Source organism: Elephas maximus, chromosome 6 (assembly GCF_024166365.1).
Source record: "Elephas maximus indicus isolate mEleMax1 chromosome 6, mEleMax1 primary haplotype, whole genome shotgun sequence".
Lineage (NCBI taxonomy): Eukaryota > Metazoa > Chordata > Mammalia > Proboscidea > Elephantidae > Elephas > Elephas maximus.
This window is the reverse complement of record NC_064824.1, coordinates 67,705,653-67,718,501: the sequence shown is the minus strand read 5'-3', so window position 1 is coordinate 67,718,501 and position 12,849 is coordinate 67,705,653. Positions and strand designations below refer to the sequence as shown.

General features: G+C 39.1%; 1 protein-coding gene across 4 annotated transcripts in view; it reads right to left on the bottom strand.

Annotated features, from left to right (window-relative positions):
* PPIG (peptidylprolyl isomerase G) overlaps positions 1-10,654 on the bottom strand; it is a 63,735-nt gene extending 53,081 nt beyond the window's left edge. For 2 of the 4 annotated variants that reach the window (XM_049887383.1, XM_049887384.1), the window contains exon 1: positions 10,520-10,654. The gene's annotated coding sequence lies outside the window, so the exon portion shown is untranslated. The other 2 variants (XM_049887386.1, XM_049887387.1) reach the window with 1 other exon arrangement.
* Positions 10,655-12,849: the final 2,195 nt, after the last annotated feature.

Sequence of the window (12,849 nt, the reverse complement as noted above, 5' to 3'; positions counted from 1 at the left end):
TATTATTGCACTTTAGGTCAAAGTTTACAGAGCAAATTAGTTTCTCTTTCAAAATTTTATACACAAATCATTTCATGACATTCGTTGCAATCCTGCATTGTGTTAGCACTTTCCCCATTTCATTTTCCACCCCGGGTTCCCTGGTTCCATTTGTTCTTTATGTATTTTTAAAAGGAACAACAACAACAAAATCTACCATGTATGTATCTGCTTCTATGATGCAGACTTATCAGGTGGAAAAGGCAACTGGGAGAGAGGGGTAAGAGGAAGACAGTTTTGCTGTAGAACCTTGTGTACCTTTTCAATTTTATACCACATGAATATTTTATCTATTAAAATTATTTTAAAGATAAAACTGAAAAAGTTATCAAAGATGATTAATGAACATAAGAGAATATTCATATTTTTTAAAAAGGCAAGTTATAGAATGGACTATAAGACATAAAATGATACTGGTGGGGAGTGTGCTTCTTGGCTCAAGTAGACACATGAGACTATGTGGGCAACTCCTGTCTGGAAGCGAGATGAGAAGGCAGAGAGGGACAGGAGCTGGCTGAATGGACACAGGAAATACAGGGTGCAGAGGAGGAGGGTGCTGTCACATTATAGGGAGAGCAACTATAGGGTCAAATAACAATGTATGTGTTAAGTTTTTGTATGAGAAACTGACTTGAATTATCAACTTTCACTTAAAGCACAATAAAAAAAAAAAAGGCAAGTGAGTAAACAGTGCTGTCCATAAAACTGCAGTTTTATACCTATCAGCATTCACAGAAAAAAAAAAAGACAGGATTTACATCAAAATATTAAGAATGATAATATTTGGGCCATGGGTTTAAGGGTAATTAAAAATTTCAAAGTGTTCATGATTTGTTAACTAGAAATAATCATGGTAGAAAACAGTATATGCAGTATCATTTTCATGTAAACTACTGCCAACCCTCAAAGTCAAGGAAAGATTTACAAATGAAAAAAAAAAAAAAAAAAAGACTAAAAGGAAATAATTATTGTGTTTAGTTGTGATACTAGAGAGGGCATTTGCCCCACTGTACTTCTACTTTCCTTTAATAAACGCAATTGTTATAAAGAAGAAAATCATAATAAAAAATTGCATCTCTTAAAATTATAATGTAGGAATCTGTAAGTGGTTATACAGTGAAACCTGAGAAGGGTGGAACCTGTGTAAGGTAGAAACCTGTTACAGAAGGAAAATTATTTTCCACTAATAGAGAACAATAGGAAAGTGGTAAGACAGCATCCTGTCAAAGGTGGACAGCTTCTGAGACCTGGAAAAACAAGGCAGTCCAGTCGAGTTTCGGCTCTCACAGGTTTCACTGTAACATGTACTTAGATTGTATCAACCAAAGATATATTTTTCATAGAAACTGATTAAAATTAGTTATCTTGAAATGACAAATCAAATACACCTTAAATTTAAGAAAAATTAAAGAGCAAATTATTATTAAAAGTACTACACGAACCCCATGAGTACGTAAAGGATCCATATTAGCAGCTAATGAAGAACAATGGTGACACAAAATATGGCTCACATACTATGTAGTTTCTAATATTACTAAAATCAGGGGTTTATTTATTTATTCTTAGAAATATTTTATTGTGTTTCTGGTGAACGTTCACACAGTCAGTTAGGTTCCCATTTAACAATTTCTATACAATTTGTTCAGTGACCCTGGTTACATTTTTCACAGCGTGTCAACTTTCTCATTATTTCCATTTTGGTTGTTCCATCTCCAGAAATCTAGTTTTCCTGCCCCCTTGCCTTCTCATCTTTACTTTTGAGTTAATGTTGACTGCTTGGTCTCATATAAGTGAAAAAAAAAAAAAAAAATCAGGTTTTATTTAATTAGAAATAGGACACAGTAGTTCCTCTACAATTATGATTTCTTGGTATCACTAAGTAAAACATAAAATCACATAAACATCTGGTCAACTTTTTATTCTTTCATGAAAAAAGGAAAATAGTGTTGAGAAACACCAGAAATACGATTAAAAGAAAAATTGAGTTCATGCAATTTTCAATGAAAACATTCATGAATAGTTTAGTAATACTATAAAATAATCAAAGTTTTCAGGGGGTAGGCTGCAGGTGATATGTTTGCTGCCAATTTGTTTAATCTGAATGAGCTGCAGCTATTTCTAGAAAATCCAGATTGAATTTTTCTTGAAAAAACAAAAAACATCAATCTGGCAATACGGACAATTTCTGTACAACAATCAGCATAGTCTTCTGACCCCACAGGTGAGAAACACATGTTAGAGTATGAACTGGTTCCCACTATTACCTAACTCACTGTTTGCATTTATTACCTACCTGACCTCAGGCACTCACCTGCCTTCAGAAATCTGAGTGTGTGACACCTAATTGAATCTACTTTTTTAGTAATGAATATATACTTATCTTAATAAATAAGCTCACTGAAAAAAAATTAATCATACAAAAATACGTAAAATAAAAAAACCATAATGCTAACACTTAGATATAACTTCAGTATTTTTATGCATATTCTTCTACTTTTTTCTATGCAGACAGATTATAATATGTTGTTTTCAATCAAAAATACCATTCGCCTTTGTGTGCAAGTAATAGATATATATCACAAATCTCAAAGATTTTATGGAATGCTTATATTTATAAATTTCTTCAACAAATACATTTCATAAAAAATATCAGTGAGAGGTAACAAGTTTACATGTAAAAATAATATAATCTTGTGGTTTCATACTTAAATAATTTCCCCATTTACCCTAAAATGGCATGACTGAAGGATGTCAAGGAAAAGCAGACCAAAGACATAGACAACTAATTTTAAAATGTATGGTAAAGGACACGGTATTTGTAATCAAGCAATAACTAATGCAGTGACTTTTTTACATTAGAAGAGTTATCTGGAAGTTTCACACAGTATGAGGGAGTCAGCATAGCACTGAGGCTTGAGTCTTGAAAAAGTAGACAGTAAACCCTTTTTAACTATTAAGATGCTAAGCAAGTCTTTTGCCCCTTCTGATTCCCCTAGTTAATTTTTGGATATACTTAAAGATTCTGCTTAGCCAGAGTACACTCTGGGAAGTTCACCTTGGCTCTGATCCTCCCATGTTGAATACTGTTCTCAATTTATGAACTTCTCTGTAAACTCCTTGAACTCAGAACCTTTGTGTCTTCAACAGCAAGCACAGTACCTGGCCCAGAGCCACAACGACCAAATACAAAGAACACTAGCTAATCCAGGTGAGAGCAAAAACTGTACTCTTGTTTAAAACCTGTTGCCATTGAGTCGATTCTGACTCACAGTGACCCTATAAGAGTGGAACTGCTCCATAGGGTTTCCAAGGAGTGCCTGGTGGATTTGAACTGCCAACCTTTTGGTTGGCAGCCGTAGCACTTAACCACTATGCCACCAGAGTTTCCACTCTTGCACAAAGCATAATTCCATGCTTTTTCCCCATGTGTACTGCTGTTCACATGGGGTACTGTTAATATTCATCTGTAGTCAATAAGTTCGCCCACTGTCTACCGATAACCATACTCTCAGAGTCCGTGAGTGGCACAAACAGTTAGGAGTACTGCTTAAGTTTGCTTAAGGTTGGCAGTTCAAGTCCACACGAAGGCACCTCAGAAGGCCTGGTGATCTACTTCCTAAAAATGAGGCATTGAAAACCCTATGGAGCACAGTTCTACTCTGACACACGTGGGGTCGCCCTGAGTCGGAACTGACTAAACGGTAACCAGTTTTTTGGAATGACTTTCCCAGCCCAATACACAATTGAAACAGAGCCCATTCCCTAGTTCTGGGTCCTGGGCCTGCGTTCTATTAAGAAAATTGCTGGGGTTTTTGGTTTTGTTTTGTTCTGAAAGAATCCACTGTAAGAGGGAGCACCTTCAGTTCAGGACCAAGAAACAAAGATGGGAAGTTCTCATTGCTTAAGTTTAAGTAAAACAGGTTACAATTTTTACACGAGATTTCTACCCCTAAGCGCAATCATATAAATTAAACTAATTCAAATTATAGCAGATCTTGAAGACTACTTTCAAGGAAGGCAATCTAACATTCATACCAACCTCTCTACTCCATCCCCAATACAGTGCTCAGAGATCAAATTAGAAATGAAAATGGGTTGCTTTAAAAACATTTAAGTACATTTATGAATGCCGAGTTACTAATGAAGTAAGTAAAAACAGCTAACATCTTGAGCTGAGTGTCAAGAAAGACAACTATGGTCTTCCACATAATGTCCCTTCGATTAACATCTGACAGATAGTCACAAACCATTGGCCTGGTAGGAATACAATTAACAGAGTATAAACACTTCTTATATTAAGTCCTTCAGAAAATCTAGAACGGGCCAAGCTGTAACGTTGCCAAGTTCAGTGTTAAATAAGGACATCATACACTTTTTACATATACAACCTGAGAGACATACAAATACAGTACAATCATGTTAGTACCAAAGGAGCCCTGGTGGTGCAAAAGGTTAGGCATTAGGCTGCTAACTCAAAGGCTGGAGGTTCAAACCCACCCAGTAGCTCTGTGGGAGAAGGACCTGGCAATCTGCTTCTGTAAAGATTAGAGCCTACCACAACATATACAATTTTGCAACATTAATAACAACGAAAAAATGTGTGTGGTTACACAAGTTGATAACGCATACTTTATGCAGTCATGTGTCACTTACCAGTCACGGCACATCCCACAAAATAGGATGTTACGTGATGTGGGTGTTATGCGAACAACGTATTATGAACAGGCAGTCTTCGAGTTATGAACACCTGACTTGGGGATAACTCGTACTTAAGAATGGACTGCAATAAAGTCTATTATGTTAAAAATTTGAGCTAAATACAATGGCTTATAGTAAAAATGCACACACTACTTTGTGACACTCATGAAAACGCTGCACATTTTGGAAGTGTTTTATATGCATAGAAAAATATATGTATAATCCTACAGGACCACGGATGTATATTCAGTTGGAATTAGCCCGAACTGATGTTATGCAGTGCATGACTGTGTATCTACAGGCATGTTTGCGTGTGCTGTATATATATTCATATATAAAATAAAGCACACTGAAGACACAATTATGGATACTTCCTAGACACAGCCAAATACCTTGAGGGATTGGTTTATCAGGTTTGAGGACCACAGTCTCGTAAGGCAACTTAGGACCAGTCTCATGGGGCAAGTCATGAGGCAACTCAGGCAACTTTACATGCTAAAGTTGGTAAGTAGCGTCTGGGGCCTTAAAAAGTTTGTGAGCGGCTATCTACAATACCACTATTGGTCTCTACGCGTTTGGGGCAAAAGAGAAAGAAGAAAACCAAAGACTCAAAGAAGAAACTAGTCTACAGGACTAACAGTTTCACGAACCCAGCCTCACCTACCCTGAGACCAGAAGAACTAGATCGTGCCCACCTACCACTACTGACCGTTCTGATCAGGGACACAATACGATGGTATTGGATAGAATGGAAGAAAAATGTAGAACAAAACACAATTTCCTAAAAAAGGCCAGACTTACTAGACAGGTAGAATCTAGAGGAATCCGTGAGACTATCGCCCTAGGATGCCTTTTAAACTTGGAACTCAAACCACTGTCGGTGGCCACCTATCAGCCAAAAGACAGAGTGGCTCGTAAAATAAATATCACCCCTGAGTACTGTGCTCCTCTAAACAATCATCTAAATGAGATCTAACAGTCAACATTTACCCTAGGCCAAAAATGATAACATAAGGGAGGACAAGGAAGCTAGATTAATAGAAACAGAACAACCAGAATAGAAATGAGAATGCTGACACATTATGAAAAGTATAAACAATACCAAGAAATATTATAGAAATTGTTACACGAGAACCTAATTTGCTATGTAAATCTTCTCCAAAAACACAACAAAATATTTACTTAAAAAAAAAAGGATTACAGCATAGAAAACCCTCTGGGGCACTTCTACTCTGTCATTTGAAGTTGCTGTGAGCCGAAAATTGATCTGACAGCACTCAACAACATGCTAGCTCCAAAACAAAACAGCAAATACTAACTGGGAAACACCTGTCAATACTCTAAAATATTATAGTTCTGCAATTACTTAAGTTCTCACAATGATAAATTTATTCTGCTTCTTCAGAGACATACCTAGCCCCTCATTATTCAATCCAGTAATCCCTACATAAAGAATTATAGACTTTTGAGTTTGAAGAAACCTTATCGACAACCTGGTCCAACCTTCTCATTTTATAGATTAAGAACAAGAGGACTAGAGAGCTGAAGTGACTGTCTCATATTACAAGTGGAAAAAAGCAAGTTTTCTGGTTTAGTACTCTCTACAACTTCACTGTAGAAACTAGCTTGTTAGTTGCCGGTGAATCGATTCCAACTCATGGTGACCCCATGTATGCAGAGTAGACCTGCTCCATACGATTTTCTAGGCTGTGACTTTTCAGAAGCAGACTGCCATGCCTGTCTTCCAAGGTGACGCTGGTGAGTTTTCAAACCGGTAACCTTTCCACTAGTAGTCGAGTGCTTAACTTTTTGCACCACCCATATTCCAGATAATGACTCATGTAATTTTACTTTACCATATGACCACTATGTTGCTGTATGCTGTTGAGCAAATTCTCACTCATAGTGACCCTACAGACAGTCTGGAACTTCCCCCTAGGGCTTCCAGGCTATAATCTTTAGGGAAGCAAAATGCCACATCTTTCTCCCATGGAGCGGCTGGTGGGTTCCAACTGCCAACCTTTCAGTTAGTAGCCAAGCACTTAATCACTGACCACCAGGGCTCCTCTATCTATGACCACTATACAAACTTTTTTTTAACTTTATTCATTTCAAAAATCAATGAGTTAAGCAATCATTCATGTTTTAAAAATAGGCATTTTAATATTGAAGACTGATGTTTACACTTATAAGTAAATATTGCTGTCAGGTGTCATACAGTCAGTTCCAACTCAGAGTGACCCTATGAACAACAGAACATTGCCCAGTTCTGTGCCACCCTCACAATCGCTGTTATGCTTGAGCCCATTGTTGCAAACACTGTGTTAATCCACCTCATTGAGGGTCCTTCTCTTTTTTACTAACTCTCTACTTTACCAAGCATGATGTCCTTCTTCAGGGACTGATCCCTCCTGATCACATGTTCAAAGTACCGGAGACAAGTCTCGTCATCCTCACTCCTAAGGAGCAGTGTGACCGTACTTCTCCCAAGACAGATTCGTTCGTTCTTCTGACAGTCCACAGTATATCCAATATTCTTTGCCAACACCGTAATCCAAAGGCATCAATTCTTCTTTGGTCTTCTTTATTCATTGTTCAACTTTCACATGCACATGAGGTGACTGAAAACACTGTGGCTTGGGTGAAGCGCACCTTAGTCCTTAAAGTGACGCCTTTGCTTTTTAACACTTTAAAGAGGTACTTTGCAGCAGATTTGCCTAATGTAATGCTGTGTTCAATTTCCTGACTGCTGCCTCCATGAGCAAATTAACATTACATAGTTAAATTCAGTGGCAGAATTCTTGCCCTTCATGCCTGGGTTCGATTCCCAGCCAATCCACCTCAAGCACAGCCACCACCTTCCTGTCAGTGGAGGCTTGCGTGTTGTTATGATGCTGAACAGGTTTCAGTGGCGCTTCCAGACTAAGACAGACTAGGAAGAGAGGCCTGGTAATCCACTTCTGAAAAACCAGCTAATGAAAACCCCATGGATCCCAAAGACTCCATGCCATTTGGCATGGGTCTCCAAGAGTCAGGGGCCAACTTGAGGGCAACTAACAACAAGAAATTTCAGTAAGAGGCTGGCAATCGTTTTATGACATTACTCAAACTCAAACAGTGCAAAAGCATTCCTGTCTAGTGCTAAGAGTACAAAGTCCCAGTAATAGCAGTTCTCTCTTAATATTTATAGTACTGACTGTAGTAAATTTCAAGACGTTAAGTTCTCCCTTACAGAAATAAAAATATACTAAATGGGTTCTTAAGGAGATTGTATATGCATTAAACTAGGGCAAAACTACTGACAGTTAAACCAAATGAAAACTGAAACTCAATGCTAGTATTAAAACCAAACAAAACAAAATACCACAATGTAGAAGAAAGATTTTCAACAATCCCTTCAAATCACTTGAATTACTACATATAACAAGACACACTGGTACACTGGAATATTAAAAATAGGTAACACATTATAATCCTGTTGAACTACCCTATTAGTAAAATAATGAAGGAAACAGTCAACATGTATTTCCTAAGAAGCAACTACTGAAAGAATTAATTGCAGATATTGTCATGGTAACTAACAGAACTATTCAGCCTATTAAAAATGGTTACTACTTTCCTTTTGCATAAAGAATGGCATGCTGACTTAAAAAAAAAAAAAAACCCTAATTTAAAATATGCAAAATTACAAAAAGACAGATAACAAAGATTTATGTAGAGGCCACGGATACTGAAAGACCACAATAACACCGAAAAATAAAGAAGTAAAAATAAATATAACAAACGCTCTTCACTCACAGAACTTCTGAGTTCTCACTGAAAGCCGATTTTACACACAATTTTAACAAACTTTAATATTTATTTTTCAAGCCCAGAGCTGATGGTAGTTGGAAATAATCTTTTTACACATCAAGAAACTGAGGCTCAGAAAGATGGTTGAGCCAATAACAAATCTAAATTTTCTAACCTAGGAGTTTGCATACTTGTCCCCCGACAGCAAGGGAAGGCAGCCCTGACAACTAACTGCAGAAAATATATAAAAGCCTTAAAAAGCAAACACGATTTAAAAGCACAGAATCCTACAAGATCCATTAGTATTCAGGGCACCAGTAACTCCAAATTATAAAGAAGACATTAAACAATGTACAATGCACCCTGTTTAAGACCAGGAAATACGTAATTTGTTAGAGAAACAATTCTATCGCAAACATTAAAATTTCGAGAAAAAAAAAGGGCGGAGGGGGTAGTGCTAAAAGGGTACGTTTACATGTAGATAGAAAACCTGAATGAGAAGCAGCTATTGTACATATCTGAGGCTTTTCTGGACTCCATAGCACTATTTCGGAAACCCTGGTGGCGTAATGGTTAGGTGCTATGGCTGCTAACAAAATGGTCGGCAGTTCGAGTCCACCAGGCGCTCCTTGGAAACTCTATGGGGCAGTACTACTCTGTCCTATAGGGTCGCTATGAGTCGGAATCGACTCGACGACAGCGGTTTTGTTTTTTTTCGGTATAGCACTATTTAAGAACTGATAAAATGATCACTGCCCTTCCCCCTCAAATATCATTGTTATGAACTAGCAATTACTCATCATCCTCTTTTACCGATATATATTTTTTCTATGAGATTTTAGCTACTTAAAGTTAATATCAGACCCCCAAATTTCCGAAACATCTAATTGCTTCTTTAACTTATTTGTGATCACCACTGCAAAAAACTTGGTATATATACTGCACAGAAAGTACTGATGTGAAAAAGAAACTAAAATCAACCCACAAAATGGTGCTTTTATAATATTTCCAAAACGACCGGGCGTTCTGCATTCCCGCAGACGTTAACTTAGCTCCTTAAAAGACTAAAATCCATCGCCGTCCAGTCGATTCCGACCCATAGCGACCCTACAGGACAGAGCAGAACTGCCCCACGGGGTTTTCAAGGACCGCCTGGTGGATTCGAATTACCCACCTTTCGGTCAGCAGCCGAGAAAGGCCAAATAAGATACAGTTCCTCTAAGGCACAGGGGGCTCCAAAGCCATCATTCTCCTCCTAATGAGTAATTTCGATCCCCTCCTAAAAGGTCTGCGCCACTCAGTTCCTTGGGAACATGGGGGAGAACTTCGCGACAGTTCAAGGATAAGACCCTGGGTCTGTGTCTTAAGAAAACGCTCAACTAAGAGGCCTGTGGCCTGTACCACTTAACTATTCACGGTAGCCGCTATCTTTAAGAGGAAAGGTCGGAGTAGGAAGAAAGCTGTCTTCAATCTAGTTATATTAACCCCTGTGATTCAGGTTCCTCGTCCGCCACTCTCCAACCTTAACCTGACAGGACTTCAGGCTGCGCGTCCTCCTCCCCCATCAACCCTTCCACCTACCCCGCAGCAGTGCTCAGTCTTACAATTTTGAAGCACCAAGAATCACCCTGGCTCCCTAGAGCTCAGGCCGCCGTCGCTGCCGCCATATTACAGCTTGTGCGGCAAAATGCGTCAGGAAGGGAGGTGTGCGCCGAATGGGGAGGGCCGGAGCTGGTAGGAGGAGGAACGTTTCTCAGGCCCAGGAAGCTCGGCTGGAGGCCTTCTCCGGCTGCAAGAACTGCAAAGCCAGAGCCGCAATACTCAAGGGCCCCCTCCGAGCTCAAGCAGCTCCGATACCTCGAGAGAAGACGGTTAACCCAGCCGGGCCTGTCGCGTCAGCTCCGCCCCTCTTCCCGGGCCCTTACTGCTATCGTACCCAGTATTGCTGCAAAGGACGCCACCGAAACAGCACGGGCCTCGCGCCTCCTACCTGCACCAGTACAGTCTCGTCTTCCCGGGGTCCGGTCCCTTAAAGCGCTTCAAATCTACCGCCGCCAGAAAAGGCGCTAAAAGTCTACTAGCCGCCTCCCTCCCCCACAGCCCAGTCCCGGCGTGGAGGGTAAGCGTCGCGCCGGAAATACGTCAAGAGTTAGTTGCCCGTACCTCCTGACTTTCCCTTGGTTGCGTCACCATGGCCCACCCGGAAGTCATAGTATTTGGCTACCTGTTAAAGGCATAGTTTGTATGCTGAATGTGTGGGCTGATTGGGAATACTTGTAACCGGCGGAATGCCATATCGTTCGTGAAATGTAGTGCTTTGTTTAATAAATATTTAATGACCCTCTGCCAGGGAGTTGGGAAGAAGCCCTGCCTCCAAGGAGCTTCCAATTAGGCTCTCAGGCCATGCTATGACCCAAGTTCTAAAAAACAGAAATGAACGAAGTGCTATCTGAGGACAGAGGAAGAAATTAAAAGGACGTTGATAATGTTCTTTGTGAAGTGTTTGTCTGTTGATAATCTTCATAGCAACCTGATGATGTAGGTTATTACATCTGTTTTACAGATAAAATGTGGCTCAGGGAGGATAAGTATCTCCCCACGAAAGACATTGTTCATTAATACCAAAACAAGTCTTTTGGCAACAACAATCCAGTACCCTTTAGGGAAAATAGGACATATATTCTCATTTATTTTAATGGATAAGGGCCCCTGTATTGTGTTAGAAATAAATGTCCACTACTATTACCTGTCTGGAAACCCTGGTGGCGTAGTGGTTAAGTGCTACGGCCGCTAACCAAAAGGTTGGCAGTTTGAATCCACCAGGCGCTTCTTGGAAAGTCTATGGGGCGGTTCTACTCTTTTCTCTAGGGTCGCTATGAGTCGGAATCGACGGTAGTGGGTTATTACCTCTCTCCCTCCCTCGCTTCCCCCCCCCCCCGTCCCCCTTCATTCTGTTTTGCCATCAATCCTTGTGGGAATATGAAGTGCGTGTGTTTTAAAGGAACTAGCTGGAGAACTTAAGTTGTTCTTACTGTATAAAAAGGGTATAAGTTACAATCATTTAAGTTTTTCACTCACTTATATATCAGGTTAATTATTAACACCAGTTGGGCATATGGTGCATGTAAGGGGCTTGACCAATTTTACATACCAGTAATATTAAAGTTAGACGAATTGGAAAATCTTAAACAATCTTTACACAAAAGTAGACAACTCTGCCACCGCTCTTGTTTAAGCCATTTGCCCTTATTGCAGGAGAGCAGCAACTTCCAGAGGGTATATAGATTTTTGCAGTACTGTACTCGGAATCGACTCGACGGCGCTGGGTTTTTTTGGGTACTCTATTAGTCGGACCACAGCAATGGGCTTACGGGTACCTTAAAAAATCTGACTTATATTAAGTACTTCTGAGGAAAGTATTTTTTTTTTAAGATGGATTTCCTTGAGCATTGGTTTGTTTTGTATTTCGTGTCTTCCTTCAAAGTGCATTAAAAAAAAAAATTTAACTCGGATATTCCGATTACTTTCTTGGTTTGTACTTAGTGGTAGAGGTGATGTGAAAGCGACGTTGCTCTTGGATGTATTTTCCCTCCTTTTCACGCATTCAGTCAGTGGGTTTTTTTGGTTGTGTTCTTTTTTGAGGGTATATTATAGATCATTGTACCGTAATTAACATTTTGAAGTGTTAATATTACCTGTCTTGTTCTGGGGTATCCCATCTTCATAGATATATGAAGTTATGAAGAATTATTTAGTAATAAAATAATAAGTATTTATTAAATATGGTGTACATTATAAATGGTCAGATTGTAGGATATTTTTGAAAGAAGTTTTGAAGCAGCATCTCAGTGCTACTTCAAGGACTGTTGGCTTGTGCTAAACCATGACAAAGTTTTCACTGCGCTTTTCTTAGGAAGAATTCTCTTTACTTTTTTAATTTTGAGATTAAATTTGTCACCTTCTTTAGTGTTAAAATATCCTTTTATGAAATCATGGTTAAGAATGTGATAGTTTTTTTTTTTTTTCTCTCTGAGTATCCTTATTTGGATAAATAAAAAACTGGCAGTCTACGTTGGGTCCTAAATATATTGAAATTTCATTGGTCTGTGAAGTCTCAAATTTCCCAAACTGATTTGACATGGATTTACTGTTCCAAGAAGGAAGCTGTGGGACAAAGAATTAAGTTTGGCTTTTTGTATCTGGTCTCTGAAAATAGCCTGAATAATTAAGGTGCTCTTTGTCTTTCTGGAAACCCTGGTGGTTAAGAGCTATGACTGCTAACCAAAAGGTCGGCAGTTAGAATCCACCAGGCACTCCTTG